Source organism: Marmota monax, unplaced genomic scaffold, assembly GCF_021218885.2.
Source record: "Marmota monax isolate L192 unplaced genomic scaffold, Marmota_monax_Labrador192_F-V1.1 WCK01_AAM20220418_F8-fsc00141, whole genome shotgun sequence".
Taxonomy (NCBI): domain Eukaryota; kingdom Metazoa; phylum Chordata; class Mammalia; order Rodentia; family Sciuridae; genus Marmota; species Marmota monax.
Window position 1 is genome coordinate 4,096,766 of NW_026692981.1, and position 13,811 is coordinate 4,110,576.

The 13,811-nt window shown below is 48.3% G+C and overlaps 1 long non-coding RNA gene across 8 annotated transcripts in view; it reads right to left on the minus strand.

Annotated features, from left to right (window-relative positions):
* Window positions 1-6,764: 6,764 nt before the first annotated feature.
* LOC124097927 (uncharacterized) overlaps window positions 6,765-13,811 on the minus strand; it is a 291,392-nt gene continuing 284,345 nt past the window's right edge. For all 8 annotated transcript variants that reach the window (XR_009227522.1, XR_009227520.1, XR_006853409.2 and 5 more), the window contains one exon: window positions 6,765-8,423. This is a non-coding gene — a long non-coding RNA (uncharacterized LOC124097927). The remainder of the gene's footprint in view (window positions 8,424-13,811) is intronic.

The following is a 13,811-nucleotide window of genomic DNA, read 5'->3' on the forward strand; positions in this document are numbered from 1 at the left end:
ACAATAGCTAGAACCCAATCCCTGTCCCCCCAACGTCCCAGGCAGCTTCTTTTGGGGGTTCTCATGGTATTAGTGTAAGCGCCCACAAATCCAGACAGAACACACACGGCCCAGGGCACACGGCCACGTGGACGTCCAGCCCCCAGCTACTCTAATTCAAGCTATTTGAAAAATAAGATGAAGAGCTTCATCTGCAAATAAGCAGACTGCGTCTATTGCAGCCGGACCTTGGCGAGCCCCACAGCGCCCAAAGACGAGAAGCCTTCAGGTGGCTTTAAATTAAAAGCCAGCTGCATTTCTGAACTGCTCAGGATCCACGGACTTGTGCGGCTGAACAGAAACATTTGAGGTGGAATTTCAGTAATGAAAGCACACAAAAAATTTCCAAAACCATTCTGTTCGAGTTTTAGGATTAGCAGATTGTTTGCCCTGCTCGAGATCCTGAGGGTTAAAAAACTTCTTTCAAGGGAAAAAAAAAAAAAAACCCAAATAAACACGAGGTTTTTCCTCCGGGGAGAAGAAGTTTATTGTAAACAGAACCGAAGGGGAGAGAAGAAGGCAGGGGCCGAGCAGAGTGCCTGTAGAGCAGCTCTGGCACTAGCCAAGGCAGGAGGTCACCTCAGAGTGGTCTCCCTGATGGCTCCGGCTCTCTGCCAGCCAAGAGTGCCCTGGAAGGGACGTCCTCCGTGCCAGACGAGCAAGCCGCAGGCCTGGGGAGAGAGCAGAGCCGGGGACACTCCCCCAGCATGGGCTTGGGCTCCACTTCCTACCAGCAGGCCGAGGAGCCCTGGGTCAGGAAAAGGCAGCCCTGAGCCAAGGCCCAGTGGACGGCAGGCTGAGGCTCTCCAAAGACGGGAAGCCTTCAGGTGGCTTTAAATTAAAAGGAATATTGTCAACCACATCCCTGGGCCCTGAAACCCCCCTTCTCCAACCTCCTCTTCTTTTTAAATTTTACAAGCTCTGTGATTCAGCAGTGGAAAGTCCCTAAATATAAATTCAGCATTCCGTCCACCCCAGGAGCGCCTCCCGGCTGCCACCAGGAGTGCGGTATTAAAGGCTCTCCTGCGATTCCCGGGAGTCAGCTCACGTGTGTGTGTGTGTGTGTGTGTGTGTGTGTGTACACGTCTCGTCCTTGTCTTTCCTCTGTAGAGTTATCCTCCTTTCCGTGAAGATACCTGATGACCATGAGACACCTGGGGTCAAGAGAGAGGCGTCCCCTGAAGTTCCCAGTCCTCCTAGAACACAGGTCCTGCCTTTAGGAAATAGCAGTAGTGTTCGTACAGCTGCGACTGCTGTGTGCGGATTTCCACCAGCCACCACAACTGTGACGCGTGTCCACTGCCCAAACACCCAGGCCATCACTCCTGCTCCTCCAAAGACACAAATGCTGCTGCCCCAATCAGAGGGTAAATGACACCGGTGACCACAGCTCACTCTCTCTCATGTGACACGAGGAGCCTGGGCGGGGCCTTTCAGTGACAGCCCCTCACAGACCACATCCCTGCTCCCTCTTCACATGCATGTCAACCACGGCCGGAGGGAAGGGATGAAGCACATGACTTGGTGGCTCCTCCAGCCTCCTCTGAGGTGTGACACCTGTGACGTCTGCTCATAGTTCATAGGCCAAGGCCAGGAAACGAGTCAGGGGGCAAGAAAGTACAACTGCAACAACTGTCCCCAAGGAAGGCCATCGATATATCCAGGAGCCCCTTGTTGTGACAGCGGGACTCTCACAGGGTTGGAAAGAGCAGGAACGAGGCAGATCTCATGAAGACTCATCGATTCCCAAGAGACACAGATACCGGTCCCCTCTTCTCGTCTCCTCGCCCTGCTGCAGGACCCCATGCTGCCTGCCAAAGAACTAAGGAGCCAGGACTAGAAAATGCATCCAGGAGGGCCTGGCTCCCAGCTCCCCGGGCTCAGCACACAAGTGAAGCCAGACATTCCTTCTGCTGCTAGAGATAACAGAAGAGGGGAACGGACACGGTCATCGATGTCCTCGAGGGTGCCCCTGGTTCTGTACAGGAAAGTGAAGGGGGCTCACTCTCTGGGAAGCGTGGTAAGACCTACCTCATAAAGATGCTGGAAAGAATTTTGCTGCCACCCATTTAGAGGGGACCCAGAGGACATTTCATCACTTGCCTATCCCTTAATCCAAATTCAAATTTTCTCCCCATGAGACACTGAGGGACAGAGTCTCCATTTTAATGTGATCAAGTCTCTCTTTGTACATACAGAATAGCAAAAGAATGTCTGCACAAATCTTGCTTTCCCAAGAAACTGTCCAAAAAATTTGTTATCTTAGAGAGAAGCTGAAGGTCAAATGGGAAAGGAGGCAGAAGAGGAACCTTATTTTCTCTAGCTCAGAAATTCTTTCCTAGCATTCCTTCTCTGGTACATTAACCCTGCCCTGCACCCTGAACTTTTAAATGGGGAGGGGTGAAGGAAATTTATTAGCGGGGACTTGGGAGGCTTTTAGTGATGGTAGAATTCTGCTTACTGTTTACTAGATACATGGAGAGACTTAAATAAAAAAATTCATGCCAACAGTATTTATACAAGAGACCAGCTGTTCTCGTTTATTCCGACAGACATGGTTCCACAGGACTCCGAGCTCCATTATCCAAGCTCAGTGAACTACTCTGGCAACGACTGCACAGGTCTGAAGCATTTCAGGTCCCAGAGCGAGGGGCTCACTTAGACAGGAGCTACAGACAGCTGATGCTAAGACCCTGGATTCTACCTCAAAGCTGTCAGACTGGACCAAGAAAGACACACATCCCCATAACAGTGGGTCAGCCTACCTTCTGCCCACTACATGCCCAAGACAAGGGGGCCCAGGCACCTGCATCTCCATCCTCCAAGACGACCAGGGCAGGATGACGCCTGGCGTCATGGTAAAGCTCCACTGAACTCAAGCCCCTCGCCCTCAGATGCCATTGTGTACAGCCATTTCCAGTGACAGGTTTGGGGACACTCTGACTTTTTAACTTTTAAATCAGCATTAGGAGTGAATATTTTTGGTACCAAGGATTGGACCCAGAGATGCTTTACCACTGAGGCTCATCTCCAGTACCCCCACTCCCCATTTTCTTAATATACATATATTTTACTTAGAGACAGGGTCTCGCTAAGTTGCTTAGGGCCTCACTAAGTTGCTGAGGCTGGCTTTGAACTTGTGATCCTCCTGCCTCAGCCTCTGGAGCCACTGGGATTACAGGCAGGGGCCACTGTCCCTGGCATGGAGTGACTTTTGAACCATAAGGGAGCAGTGCTTGAGAGAACTGGTTTCTATGTATTTCCAGGGCCAGCGCAAGAGGAGCAACCGTATTGACCACGAGGCTGATGATGGTTTTCTCAGCATGGGCTTTGGGCCCAAAGTTAAAGCATCTCACTTAAACCTTAAAACAACCCTTTAAGATGAGCTAGTGATGTCCTTCCAAAGATCTACAATAGGGAAAAGGAGAAAGAGAGTAAGCTGGACGTGGCAGGCCCTCCGCCAGGGGGTCAAGGCCAACATGACCAGCAACAGGTCAAGGTGACCTGTCACATGGTGACCTTGACCTATCACATGAACACAGGGACTTCACCTCTGTGCTGCTCCCCTCAAAAACTCATGATCCAGTTTGATCTTGAGAAAGATAAATTCCAAGTGAGGGGGCTGTGGCTCAGTGGTAGAGCGCCTGCCTGGCACGTGTGAGGCACTGGGTTCGATTCTCAGCACCGCCTATGAATAAATAAAATAAAGGTCCTTCAACAACTAAAAAAAATATATATTAAAAAAATTCCAAGTAAGGAACATTCTATAAAATACCTGACCAATGCTCTTCAGAACTGTCAAGGCCACCACAGCCAGGGATAGGCTGAGGAAGCCCATGGATCAAGGATGTCTGTGGAGATGCAACTAGTAAATGAGATGCGGTACCTGGGAAGAGATCCTAGAACCAAAAGGGCCATTAGGGACAAACTAGGGAAGTCAGAATTAACAGCTGAGTGTGGTAGTAAGAGAGCATCAGTGCTGTGCTGCCCCTTGATTCTGAAAAGCAGACCCTGCAAGGAAAATGGTAACAAAAGTGGAAACCAGGTGGGTGGCCTATGGCCTCACTCTTCCTATCTTTGCAACTTTTCTGTAAATCTTAAAACTATTCTAATATAAAAAGTTTAATTCAAAAAAAAAAAAATCTCTGAGGTTGATGCTTTTACCTCCAAGCTAGAGATGAAGAATTATAGGTTAAATAACTCCTCCAAATTAGAACCCCAAAGCAAAAATACCTGGGCAGATAAAACCACTCCACATTGAAGCCACCAGCGGAATCAGTCTGCAAGAAAAGTCCTTGCGTGAGTATTTCATAAAAACCGTTTTATGCCAGATACATTAAGCTGAGAGAATGTATTTCACTTATCTCCCTAGTAATGAAACACTTTTATTTTAGCATACGTTTGAGTCCGGGAGCCATAACATGACTTCTGAAATATTTCATCTTTATTTCCACCGCAAACTAGATGGACTCCGTCAATGCCATGGGATGGCCACATTGAAAGAGAATCCGCTTCAGGGTTTACCCAAGCCTCTGAGCTCCCCAGGAGCAGTCGCCTCAGCCACGGACACCCAGTGCAGAAGGCCCCAGCTTGGGACCATTCTCACTGGCCACGCGCTCTGTTCTCACACACACACTGGATATTTTGGAGCCGGTGAGCTCAGCCCACTCGCTGGGGGACAGGAAGAGTGGGTTAAAGTTAGCAGCCCTGCAGGAGGAAATGACGGCATTCACAGGAGGAAAGGCTAACCCACACTTGGAGTTCAGACAGGGAGACTCAGATCAGCTATGGTGCTCGAGAAACCCAGAGCAAACTCGGTGCCCTCTGAAACCAGACCGCCACAGCGTTATCTCCTGAGCCAGCGTTTCCCACAGTGGAAGCCAGCCTTTCTGGGAAAGCTCCAAGGTCCTCCCCAGAAGGCCCGAGCAGGCCAAGACATATCCTTTTTTTCCTTGGGACTTGCCAAAATCAGACAGTAGGATTCAACAAATATTTCTAAATACTGTACTTAATATATTGTTCCCTGTGAGAATGTAAAGTGGAAGGGATCCAGCAAGTAAGAAAACAGGCTGCTCTCTGGGAGTGATTAGATTAGCCAGCCTGAAACATGTTTTTCTCCATCTTGTTCTACAAACAAGTCTTTTTTTTTTTTTTCTTTAACTTAAATTTCTTGAATTAATGATTTTACCATTCTGGCCTTGTCTCAGGAAGAGCAAAGATTCTTTCCCTCCCCTTTTGTGCAGCAAACTGTGCAACTACATAATGGCACCTTATCTGTTTTAACAGGAGGGAAGGATGGATAGAAAAGGGAGGAAGCCAATCTGACCGATTTTCCCACAAAATCACAGCAAACCAGCAGCAGGGGTTCAAATGGGCTGACTCCTGATTCCCTGGTCAGTGGAAAGAGAACCAAACCCAAAGTCAGACCTCTCCCCTTCCCCACCAGGGAAGAAACTTACCACGTTCAAGAAGCCACAATTACACACACACACACACACACAACAACGTTGCAACTGGCACTAACCCAACATAAACGTCTCCTTTCAAGCATTGTTGCTATTTTTATAACTGAACTCATGAAAAAAAAATCTCTTCATTTTGTAGCCCTGAGTGCTTGTGGCTGGAATTTTAAAATTTCTAATCTCATACCAGGGAGAGAGGCTGGAGTGCTGAGAGGTCACTTGGAGGGCTCACTTCCAAGATCAATCTGGGACAGAGGGGCTGGACAGAAGAAGGGCATCCTTTGGGTGCAATTCTGGAGCTCAGAGACTCATTTAGAGTTATCAGGTGACCACGTCCTTGTGAGCCCGAGTCCTGCTGCCTCCCAAGTCCAAGCCTCCTATTAACACCCTCTGCAGACCCAACGTCCAGTTGGGTGGACACTGACCTCACCACACCAAGCTCTCACCTTCAGATCCTGCCCTCTCTCTCTGGAGAACACCTGCTGAACATTCACCTGAGAGTGGGTTTCAAAGCCCACAGGATAAGGAGGGGTCAGGGTTTTCAAAGTCCTACAGATAAGCTCTTAAGTGTTCTTCAAAGTCTTCATTCAGAGTGTCAAGTCTTCCCAACGACTTCCATATTTGCTTCTGGCTTTCCAGACAAATGAAGTTGTCAACATGATAGAGAAGGTTCCACCATGTGGGACCACATAGAGCAGATAAGACACACATGTATGACTACGAAGCAAACTAGAGCTGAATGCTCCTTTTTACCTGCTGCTATCTCGGTATTTCCCTCCTGGTGCTATTAACCTTGCTGTCCAGTTACCTGGATGCTGAACTCATTCAGTGATATGCTACGTGAAGAGCACACAGCAGCCTGGTGTGGTGGTGCCCACGCCTGTAATCCCAGTGGCTCAGCAGGCTGAGGCAGGAGGATCCCAAGTTCAAAGCCAGCCTCAGCAAAAAGCAAGACACTAAGCAACTCAGTGAGACCCTGTCTCTAAATAAAATACAAAAAAGGGCTGGGATGTGGCTCAGTGGTTGAGTGCCCCTGAGGTCAATCCCTGGTACACTCCCCCAACGCCATGCCCCCCAAAACACATAGCAGCACTGAACAGTGCCTGGCACACAGTGGCACAAAAATATATGCTCAATCAATCAATCATCTTTGACATCTGATAAGCAGTTACCTCGAAAGAAAGAAAGGCAAAAGAGGCTAGCTCTTAAGCTCCTTCTCTTCCTGGTATTCACAAATATTTCTAAATGCTTATGAATACACTCTTACAGCATTCTTCAATATTTAATATGCAGTTATACATATAAATATTAGGAAATTATTAAGAACAAACAGGCAAGATAAAGACAAACCACTCAGCAAGGACAACACTGGCTGTGTGTACGTACATGAATGTGAGCCACACATTGTGTTGGGTTCATTTAAAAACAAGATCACAGAAAATCTACCTCACTGTTTCATGCCTCAGCACACGAGGGTGTTTTATTGTATGTTACTTCTCAAATGTATTTGACTGCCCTAATGTTGTTCACACATTTAAACAAAGTATGTCAGAAATGAGAAACTTTGTGATATTCTTACAATTAAAACCTTTACATGTTTGACCACAGTCTTGGGAAACATCTGCCCTGAAGTTGAGTTGCTGAAACTCAGGGGAAGCACATTTTGTTGCTTTTGATTTTGCACACTGTGAAATAAGTTCCAGGTAGCATGTAAAATATTTCTCCCAAATAGTATGTTTTCTCTTATACACATAGTGATATTGGATTCTGTAATCACTCTTCCACTTAGTTTAATAGTTAAAAAGTGAGTCTTTACATTTTTCCAAGAAGTAACCTACCTACTTACGTTTAAGTAATAAATATAACATTTTGAACCCTCAGCTCAAAGTTATGTACCCAAGAGCAGGTGCTAGTACTTTGAGGGACTAAGAACTTTGTAAAAGGTACAAGGGGAGAGGTCTGAAATCCTAGCTAACAGTTTTCATCTTTTTTTTTTAATTAAGATAACTCAAAACTTACATGGAAATTTCCTAAAGTTCCATTATATCCAATGGATTCTGTTTTAAAATAGATACACCTGTGCATGGTTCACTTTTCCTTGTTTTTCTGAGGAGCACCTTCACCTTATCACCTGACTCTTGAAACTGTCTTAAACTTTCATATACTCTCTCATTGCATCAGGGCTCACTTGAGTTTTGCTTTAAATTGGTGTGCGACTTGTGCTGCACATGCATATCTGTGAACCCATACAGCTGTGCACACCAGCCTATACATATGCATACATGCATGCCTGTATACACATGTCCATGTGCATTTACATTTGACATGTATGCACAGCTTTTAGACCTTGTCTTTCTCCCCTGGGTCTTGGTAAAGCAGCTAATGTTGGCATCTTTATGTTTACTATATTAAAAGAGTAATCCAAGAGATGTTCTCACGGCAAAGGACAACAGAAAGGAAAAAGACACTGGTTCTTCCAGATTCTTCTCCAAGCCACTTAGCAGGTGAGGGGGGAAAGGACAGGTAGGGGCTGCTGGGAGCACAGGACCGGCTCCGTCCCTCCTGCCTGCAGAGCTCCTGGCTCTGGACCCAGGGACAGCGGGCTCTGAGGGGCCCTGCACCCCTGGGCACAGGGAGTATAACTGCCGCCTGTGGGCCAGACGCGCAGGTCCGCCCGGGGTCACGCGTGCTTGGGAGAAGTCGCTTGCACACCTGCTCCAACGGTGTGACTTGGCTGTGGGTTTCCTGGGTGGCGTTGGAGTGCTGGGTAACTGCTCCAAGCTCGCGGCGGGCCAAGGGAAGTGGGTTGTGCTCAGAGCAGTTTGAGGTGCCCCGCGCTTCCACTGGTGTCAAGAGCACGAGTCTCCAAGGGCGCACGGCTGCCAGCAGGCTCTGCGCACCCTCCACCGGACGGAGAGGGGCCTTAAAATAAAACAAAACAAGAAGCTTTAGCAACCAGGAAACCAGCAAGCAAAGGAAGCAGCTGTCTCTTTTGCTTTGAAATAACCCGTGAGAGAGAGGGAGGGAGGGAGACAGACAGACACACACACACACACACACACACACAGCGCCGCTGCACCCTGGGCCGCTGATCTCACCACCTTCAGGCTTCCGTTTTCATAGAGCCTTTTCATTTTTCCTGACTAAGCAAATTTGCTCCTTGTCCAAACTATAATGATGATCATAAAATCATTCTGACCCGGGTGGGAGGATGGACAGGGAGCTGTTTCAGCACAGGCCACTGCTCTCTGCAAAGTCTGAGAGGGCTCCGGCCTGTTTTTAGCATAGCCCCAGGGTGGCTTTCCACCTTCTGACATCAGCAAGGGCAAATCCCCTATGTCAGGTCTTCAGAAACCCCATCTGCCAAGCAGGCTCCCAGGCCAGTGATCTGCACAGCCACCACTGGCCTCCAGGCCCCACACCTGGCTCTACTATCACTCTTTCTTGCTCCTCTACTGTGAGTTTTGGGGGCAGAAAATATCTATCTTCTAGAAAAGTGAACTTGCCAAGTACACAACTGGCAGAAACTTCACCCACTGGAGCGCCATGAGCACTGGTCTTGTGAACGCCTCCGTGGACCTTCTCAGGAACTTTTTTGAGAAGATCTACCCAAACTGCAGTGACCATGTTTAACCCCAAGTGAAATCGCCACTTCTGCCCAGTTACAGTTCTGCTGGCCTCAAGGGTCACCCTGGGTATTCCCTTAGATTTCCACATGGCCCACAGTACTTTGGTGATTTGGACAAAAGGTGTATAAAGCATAGCAGGTCTTCTTTCTCCGTCCCCGCCCTTTCCCCCTATATTCTCCCCCTCACTGCTCGCATCCTTGGGCTGGCGAGCAGGGCCAGATGGCACCGTGAATGGAAAGGCACCTGAGTGAGCCCAGGAGCCAGGTCTGGGAGTGGACCCCACTTTAGGCTCCCCAGGTACTCCTGCACTTCTATTCCTCAAACCTGAAAATGTAGGGGTCTAAGAACAACGTTTTCTCCTCCCAATTTTCCATTCTGGGGCCTCATGTTGATATTTCGTCCTTCAAAATTTTCTTGCTTTTTTCCAAAAAGCATTTCATTGGAACACCAGAGTTTCCCGGTCACGGTCAGAATGGGAGAAAACACTGCACTGTTATCTGCTACCATTCTGCAACAGGAGCACACACTTCAGCAAAATATCCACATCTAAAGGAAACCCATCTTTGCAGGAAGTAGAAAAATAGGCGGAAACCCCTGCATTTATTAACCATGTACATAATAACCAGGAAGCTCCTACCCGCACCTGGTGTGGCACCCACTGTGTGCTGGAAACTTCTGAGAGATGTCAAAGCTCATTAGAGAGAGAGAAGGTGCCAATTGAATGTAATAATAGAGGAAAAAATCTTTGGAAATTTGAAAAGATCCGTGAGCACAGAGCTAATACACCCCCAACGCCACCATGGGAGCCTGACAAAAACTAACCAAACTCCTGACTTTAAGAAAATGGGTTTGTGTTGTGCTCTCAATTCTGCCTCCTTTTAGGACTCTGAACATCTTCAGGTGACAGGGTCACTGTCGAGCTGGAAGAGTGGAGGGTGGACAAGAGGGAAAAGAAATGCCAGGAGCTTAGGTCCAAAATTACACTTTCAGTCAAAAGAAAACCACGAGTCTACTAAAATGAACTAAAGGGTAAGATTGTTTCCAGTTCAGCTCGCGCCACCCTGAAGATGTCAGTTTCTGCTGGATAATTCCCTGAGAGGCACCATAGAGTTTACATTGCAAGACAAAACTAGAAATATGGAAGGTCGGCTTCTGAGTCCTCCCCATTGTCCCAAGCAATGGAAATGCTTGTCAAATTTTATAACACGGTCGATGTGACACTAAAGGGTTGGTATCGATTCACCTGTGACACAAAGTGACTAAAAATTATAATGGTGGATGTGTGTAGCGATCCCCTGGGTATGTATGTAGTGTTTTAGAAACATCAAACTTGCAATCTCAGGTCATCCGCTATCCAGTGACCACGGGAGGTGAAGGAACATATGCCCATCGCACTCATACAAAAGGTGAGCCTCAGAAGTAACGGGTCTGGAGAGCTCTCCTATTAAAGCTAAGAGCTGAACCCAGTTCTTCCCAACCCCAAGGCCAACTGGACTCCTCCTGCAGAGGCCAGCTTGATGAAGAACTGGGAGGATGTGGAATGACCACACCAGCCTCCTACTCCAGTTCGGCTGGCAATGTCTGTGGGAGACCACACTCCCGGTGAAGCCAGATCTGCTGGCCTCTTGGGGAAAACCATCCACATTTTTATATAAAAAAGACTTTAAATACTTCTGGGCACGATGGCCATGCCTATCTTCCCTCCAGAGGCTGAAGCAGGAGGATAGCAAGTTCACAGCCAGCCTCAGCAATTTATCGAGACCTAAGCAACTTAGCAAGACCCTGTCTCAAAAAATAAAAAGGGCTAGGGATGTGCCTCAGTGGTTAAGCACCCCTGGGTTCACTGCCTGGTACCATAGATAGACAGACAGACAGACAGATAGAAAGATACTAGCAGGAAGTTATTTAAACACAAATATTTGCATGCACATGCACATACCCCCTCCTCAAATGGGCACACACCACATATTTGTAGGATGGACTGAAGTCTCCAGGCCACTGGCTTATGATATCTGCTCTCTTCTACCTGCTTCCCATTCATTTTATTCACCTGGATGCCACGGGGACCATCATTAAACCTATATTAGAGTTATATAACTTCACAAATGAAAATTCTCCTTAAAATAACAGTTTCAGTGCATCCACGAGAGCCACACATTTGAAAAACCAAAGCATCTTTGGGATCACGCGTTTGGCATCTGCAAGTGAACGGTACACATGCTCGCAGGCGCTAAGCCGTCAAGGCCACAGCAGTGACAGTGGCTCCTCAGCTCCATCAGGCCAAGCTGGGCCAGATCCACAAACTAACAAACATTTCCAAAATGCAGATCACAAAAGCCAGGGCACCTGCAGGAACCTCTGTCCCCTTCAAGTCTGATGATTTGGCAGTTCTGGGAACTTTTCCGAGAGGAGTCAAGACTCACTCTGCCAGCCCCAGCTGTTGAGAGCTCAGCCCAATCTGTTCACGGAGCTGCTGTACTCTAACAATAATGTGGCTGCAGTTCACCTTCATTTGCTGCAAAGATCATTAACTATCCCTCAGAGAGACAGTATTAAAGAGAGTGCCCGAGGCATAACAAATGGAGATCCCTGGGTAGCCCAGTTCAACACAGGTAAGATGATGCCAGCCAGGCCACCTGACAGGGCCCACAGCCAGAGGAGAAGGGGAGAAGGCAAGGGCAGGAGGGAGGGAAAGCCAGGAGGTGCCTGGCACACACACACGCCTGTGTGAGGAGAATAGAGAGCAAAAGGGAACCTGAGACAGAGACAAGGGGACATTAACGTGAAGTCACAGCGGTGACATGACTCTACTCTGGCAGCTCGTATTCCACTACAGCGGTGCAGGTAGACTGGTGGGGACGGGGGGATGGCAGTCTCCCACAGGAACATGTGACGCCTAGACACCTTCACACTGGAGCACCGTGAATTCAGTGAAACCTGTACTTAAGTCATGCATCTGACCTGCCATTCATACAGATGCTGAATCACAGTGTGCTTTCCACTCAACTCATGCGCTTGATTATTAAAGGCTTAACGTGAGTCTCATTTGAATCTTGTTCCCCAGACACTTCCCCAGACCAGCACTGGGAAAGCACCCTGTGATCCCCTTCCCAGAAAGTTCTGCCTGTTATAGACACACCTGGGAGCTCTTGAGGCAATATCAGCAGCATCAAGGACTGAGTTGCAATCATCCCCTTAATCAAAACCAAATTCCAGTCAATAAGTGAGTAGAAAATTGGTAGCAAAATGGCAGTTCCACAAGGCGGGTCCGTCTCCTTGAGATTCACCTCCTTTGGAAATGCATAGATAATGAACTGTAACAAAAACAGTTTACTTCTCACTGTTTACTTCTCCTTAGTGAAATCCCTGTCTCCAGCAGTGGTCCCCAGCTGGGGGCCATGGGGTTCTCCATGATACTAACTTTTGGTTGCCACAGCTGGAGATGGGCATCTAGGGGCAGAAGCCAAGGGTGCTGCCCCACATTCTCCCAAGCACAGGACAGCACCCCTCCCCAGCAGGAATTATCCACCCCAAAATATCAGCCTTGCGGAGGTTGAGAAATGCTCCAGAGACTTAGTTCAGAAATCCACCCCCCACATTTCAATGTCCTGTATGGTTTTTATTGTCAAGCAGAAGAGGATTCGAATTGACATCTTCCTATCATTAAAATACCTTCTCTCCAGAGAGTAATAGCATTTGACATCAATGAAAAGGGGGCCAAGGAGCAGAAGTTGAACACTGACACAGAACCACAGTGGGAGCCCTGTGAATCCTACTGTAGCGCCAAACTCTGCCCAGGCTCCAACCAGGGATTTAATTGTTCAAATGTCCAAGAAAAAAATTTTTTTTCCCCAGAGTGTGATTTGATTCACCTAGAAGGATGCTTTCAAACATGTGGACCCAAAGACTCCAACATAAATTTTATGTTTATGAAGAAGAAAAACCCCTTCACCCCTTCTTATGGAGACACACACAAAAGTACACCCTCCCCACCCCACCCTGAAATCCGAGACTCTATGTAAAGTAAACTGACTGCAGGTAAAAGACTCTGTGTAAAAATTAAATTGGCTTGAAATAAAAGAAACTCACCTGAGGGGTGGAGAGGAGGGGGTTGGGACTTAGCCCTTTCCTGAAGGAAGAGCCCATCCGTTCTCCCCAGCACACCTGGAGATTAATTAGCAGTTCTTTGATGTGCTCACTGCCCTCACCCAGAGCTCGGGAGTCACCCCGACATTTACAGGGCTGTGAGGTAACTCAGTGTGAGCTCAGGTCGTGTCCTCATCTTGCCCAGGATGCCCCGCCTGCCGCCCTTGGCCCTGGCCCTGCTGTGGTTCCCACCTGGCTGGCCCTCCCCCGCCCACCCTCCTGGCTTCCCCTGGGCTCCCTGTGTGGCCCCTGTGGGAAGGGCTGCAGTGCCAGCTCCCCGGCTTTCCTGGAGTCCTCCTGGCAGTCACACTTGCAGCTCCTGGGAAGGCAACCAGGAATGCGTGCAGGCTGGGACCTCCAGCCCCGGAGAGCCTGTGTCCTGCCCTGTCGGGAGGGAAGCAGCTTCTGAAGTCTACCCAGGCTGCAGACCGTCCTCCAGCTATTGTTCCTGGGCAGATTTCCCCTGGACACAGGATGGCAAAGGGTTCATTCAGGGACTGTGGCCTGGGAGCACGAAGGATAGACTGGAGACAGG